The sequence below is a fragment of the Saccopteryx bilineata genome, chromosome 2 (assembly GCF_036850765.1).
Source record: "Saccopteryx bilineata isolate mSacBil1 chromosome 2, mSacBil1_pri_phased_curated, whole genome shotgun sequence".
Lineage (NCBI taxonomy): Eukaryota > Metazoa > Chordata > Mammalia > Chiroptera > Emballonuridae > Saccopteryx > Saccopteryx bilineata.
In genome coordinates this window covers 385,537,079-385,542,520 of record NC_089491.1, presented here as the reverse complement: position 1 = coordinate 385,542,520, position 5,442 = coordinate 385,537,079, and positions in this window count along the sequence as shown.

Genomic DNA, 5,442 nt, shown 5'->3' with positions numbered 1-5,442 from the left:
AAGAGAATGGTGTCGGGGGATGAACGTGAACAGTAGGAGCTAAAAGACGCTATAAAGACCTGAAATTCTAAGGCAGTAATTTTCCGATGGCTTTAGGCGACCCCTGTGTTTTGGTCGTTCGACCCCCACCGGGGTCACGATCCATAGGTTTGAGAACCGCTGTTCTAAGGCATCTGAAGACACAACTTGGGGAGAGCCGGAAACCCACCCGGAGAGACTCCAAAGTGGCTGTTCTGGCTATTACTACCTCAAAACATAGTGGCTAAAATTAAAATCATTGTACTCCATTTTATAGCTCTGTTGGTTGACCGCTCAGCTAGGTGTTTCTCATGAAATTGTACCCAGTTGGTTGTGGATAAATTCATGAAGACTCAAATGAGCTAGATATCCAAAATGACTCAATCATATTATACTTTTCATTTATATGTTTAAAAAATTGAGTGGAAATAAAGACTAGTATGTAAATTGTTTGCAAGATACTATGTTGTGAAACGGGAAACTAAAGCTGGCTGTTGACTGGGATCTCAGCTTGGGCTTTCATTGTAATGACTGCACATAAAGATTCCAACGTGGTGGCCTTAGAGTAGTCAGACTTCTTACATGGTGGCTTAGGTTGCCAAGAGTGAGTGTTCCAATGAATAAGGCAGGAGGAGTATAGCATTACTTCTGCAGTATTCTATAGGTCCAGGCTGTAATAAACCCATTCAGATTCAAAAGCAGGGAACATAATACACCCCACCTCCTGGTGGAAGAAGTGCCAAAAAAATCATTTTAAGGCCCTGGCCGGTTGGCTCAGTGGTAGAGTGTCGGCCTCGTGTGCAGGAGTCCCAGGTTCGATTCCCAGCCAGGGCACACAGGAGAAGCACCCATCTGCTTCTCTACCCCTCCCCCTCTCTTTCCTCTCTGTCTCTTTCTTCCCCTCCCACTGCTGGGGCTCCATTGGAGCAAAATTGGCCCGGGCACTGAGGATGGCTCCATGGCCTCTGCCTCAGGCGCTAGAATGGCTCTGGTTGCAACAGAGCAACGCCCCAGATGGGCAGAGCATCGCCCCCTGGTGGGCATGCTGGGTAGATCCCGGTCGGGCGCATGCGGGTATCTGCCTCCCTGTTTCCAACTTCAGAAAAATACCAAAAAAACCCAAAAAAAACATTTAAAAATTACCATAGTGACATTTACCTGCATGAATTTATGACAAAGTTTAGCAACTTGAACCTAGAGGCTCAGAAGTTTGAGTGTCCCAAACTTAATTAAACAGAGGGATACTACTACACTGACAGATCTCATAAGAAACTGATGTATATTAAAAAAAAATACACACCCGTATGATAACATAAGAATTTACAATGAGAACTGTTACTTCATTTGGGCTGTAACTAAAGCACCTGGCTGTCACAGGTTTATAATTGATGTGCAAGAAATCAGATGAATTTTTTATTCCAATATATAATAGCATCCAACTGATGCCTGATACAATCATTTCCACACTAAGAATCAGTTATCAGGACCAATCTAAGAAGAACCCTCCTGCCTGATCAAGCAGTGGCATGGTTGGTAGAGCATTGGACTGGGATACAGGGGACCCAGGTTCAAAACCTAGAGGTTGCCAGCTTGAGCATGAGATCATAAATATGACCCCATGGTCGCTTGCTTGAGCCCAAATGTCACTGGCTTGAAGCCCAAAGTTGCTGGCTTGAGCAAGGGGTCACTCACTCTGCTGTAGTCCCGTCCCCCCATCAAGACACATATGAGAAAGCAATCAATGGACAACTAAGGAGACGCAACAAAGAATTGATGATTCTCATCTCTTTCCCTTCCTGTCTGTCCCTATCTGTCGCTCGCTCTGTCTCAAAAGAATAATCCTCCTCCCCTTGAACAGGGTACATCAAAATATGCTCCATCTGACCCTCCTTTTTCTACATACGGTATTGTTTACCAAAACTTATTAATACATTTTAAGGGTATAGCTCCATGCTCTATTTTCCCAGGTTACAGTGCCTAACCTTAACATTATTTATGTTGTGGGCCAAATAATTCTTAGTCATAAGGGGCTGTAATGTGCATGTTAGAATGTTTAGCAGCATACCTGATCTTTGCCCACTACATGCCAGTGGCACCAGCCCTACAGGTGTGATGATCAAAATATCTCCAAATTACCAATGTCCCCTGGGAGGCAAAATCTTCCCAAATCGAGAACAACTTAATTGATATAATTAAGAGCAAGAACATGGGCTCTGGAGTTAGACGTATCCTGAATTCCCGATAGGCTGTTTCCTAGAAGTATGACTTGGAGAAAATCATAAACTGTGATGTGCATTCCTTGTTTGTGGTGCCCAGCAGCTATACTGCTTTCCTAGCAGCATCAGTCTCGCTGGGGGAACTACCTTTCCTCTGTTGTATAGAGTTTTTGCAGGTGTTAAAATCAGATTCCTGGCCTCTTCTTACATAAGCCGAAGATAACGCTACCAACTTCTCCCAGATGCTATCACATCCTGGGGTCAATAAAATATTTCCTCCCCAGGATTTGAATCCTGAGCAAGAAATAAGAAAAGAAGGGTGATAGTTCAATGGGCTCCCATCAAAAAGACCATTCCTTTGGTCTGGGCTGTCTGGTGCTCTAAACTATCTAGGTCATACCATTTCCAAACTGGCTCCTTAGCCTTCCTATTGTTTCTGTAAGTTTTTTTTACTTTTTAAAATTGATTTTAATTTATTATGTTTACATAGATTCTAGTGTTGCCCCGAATGCATCCCCCCTCCACTGTATTCCCCTCAACATCTCCCTTGCCCTCCTCCTGACAGCGCCCTCCCCCCTTCCCTTCAGGTTTATCCCATCCTATCATCCCCTTTCCCTCTGTCCTCTTTTCCTCTGGTCCCTTTGACCCCTCCTCTGTCTCAATTCCGTTCCTCAGTTCAAATTGTTCATTGGATTCCTCAAATGAGTAAGGTCATATGATATTTTTCTTTTTCTGCCTGGCTTATTTCACTTAACATAATAGTTTCCATGTCCATCCATATTGTTGCAGAAGGTAAGATTTCCTTCTTTTTCATGACCCCATAGTATTCCATTGTATATATGTACCCCGCTTTTTAATCCATTTGTCCACTGACGGACACTTGGGCTGTCCGCCAGATCTTCGCTATGGTGAACAATGCTGCCATAAACATGGGGGTGCATTTCTCCTTTTGAAACAGTGCTATGATATTCTTGGGGTATATTCCTAAAAGTGGGATAGCTGGGTCAAAAGGCAGTTCAATTTTTAATTTTTTGAGGAATCTGCATATTGTTTTCCACAGTGGCTGCACCAGTCTGCATTCCCACCAGTAGTGCAGAAGGGTCCCCTTTTCTCCACATCTTCACCAGCGCTAATTCTGTGTTGTTTTGTTGATGAGCGCCGTTCTGACTGGTGTGAGGTGGTATCTCATTGTGGTTTTAATTTGCATTTCTCTAATGATTATTGATGTTGAGCATTTTTTCATATGCCTATGGGCCATCTGTATGTCCTCTTCGGAGACGTGTCTATTCATTTCTTTTGCCCATTTTTTTATTGGATTGTTTATCTTCCTGGTGTTGAGTTTTACAAGTTCTTTACAAATTTTGGTTATTAAATCCTTATCAGACGTATTGTCGAATATGTTTTCCCATTATGTAGTTTGTCTTTTTATTCTGTTCTTATTGTTTTTAGCTGTGCAAAAGTTTTTTAGTTTGATATAGTCCCATTTGTTTATCCTGTTTTTATTTCACTTGCCCGTGGAGATAAATCAGCAAATATATTGCTGCAAGAGATGTCAGAGAGCTTACTGTCTATGTTTTCTTCTAAGATGTTTCACAGCTGCCTGACCTGTGGTGGCGCAGTGGATAAAGCGTCGACCTGGAAATGCTGAGGTCGCCGGTTCGAAACCCTGGGCTTGCCTGGTCAAGGCACATATGGGAGTTGATGCTTTCCAGCTCCTCCCCCCTCCTTTCTCTCTCCCTCTCTGTTTCTCTCTCTCCCTCTCTCTCTCCTCTCTAAAAATGAATAAATAAAATTAAAAAAAAAAGATTAAAAAAAAAGAAAAAAGATGTTTCACAGCTTACATTTAAGTCTTTTATCCATTGGAAAAGAAGTTTATTTTTGTGAATGGTGTAAGTTGGTGGTCTCTTTTCATTTTTTTGCAGGTAGCTGTCCAATTTTCTCAACACCATTTGTTAAAGAGGTTGTCTTTACTCCATTGTATGCTTTTACCTCCTTTGTCAAATATCAGTTGTCCATAAAGCTGTGGGTTTATTTCCGGGTTATCTGTTCTGTTCCATTGATCTATATGCCTGTTCTTATGCCAGTACCAGGCTGTTTTGAGTACAATGGCCTTGTAGTATAACTTGATATCAGGAAGTGTGATACCTCCCACTTTATTCTTCCTTTTCAGGATTGCTGAGGATATTCGTGTTCTTTTTTGGCTCCATATAAATTTTTGGAATATGTGTTCTATATCTTTGAAGTATGTCATTGGTATTTTTTTTAAACTATTTTATTTTTTTACAGAGACAGAGAGAGAGTCAGAGTGAGGGATAGACAGGGACAGACAGACAGGAACAGAGATGAGAAGCATCAATCATTAGTTTTTCGTTGCGCATTGCGACACCTTAGTTGTTCATTGATTGCTTTCTCTTTTTTTTTTTTTTTTTTTTTTCATTTTTCTGAAGCTGGAAACAGGGAGAGACAGTCAGACAGACTCCCGCATGCACCCGACCGGGATCCACCCGGCACGCCCACCAGGGGCGACGCTCTGCCCACCAGGGGGCGATGCTCTGCCCATCCTGGGCGTCGCCATGTTGCGACCAGAGCCACTCTAGCGCCTGAGGCAGAGGCCACAGAGCCATCCCCAGCGCCCGGGCCATCTTTGCTCCAATGGAGCCTTGGTTGCGGGAGGGGAAGAGAGAGACAGAGAGGAAAGCGCGGCGGAGGGGTGGAGAAGCAAATGGGCGCTTCTCCTGTGTGCCCTGGCCGGAATCGAACCCGGGACCTCCGCACGCTAGGCCGACGCTCTACCGCTGAGCCAACCGGCCAGGGCTGATTGCTTTCTCATATGTGCCTTGACCATGGGCCTTCAGTGGACCGAGTAACCCCTTGCTTGAGCCAACGACCTTGGGTCCAAGCTGGTGAATTTTTGCTCAAACCAGATGAGCCCACGCTTAAGCTGGTGACCTCGGGGTCTCGAACCTGGGTCTTCCGCATCCCAGTCCAACGCTCTATCCACTGCGCCACCGCCTGGTCAGGCGTATGTCATTTGTATTTTAATTGGTATTGCATTGAATTTATAAATTGCTTGGGTAATAGACATTTTATTTTATTTTATTTTATTTATTTATTTTTTTTTTGTATTTTTCTGAAGCTGGAAACGGGGAGAGACAGTCAGACAGACTCCCGCATGCGCCCGACGGGGATCCACCCAGCACACCCACCA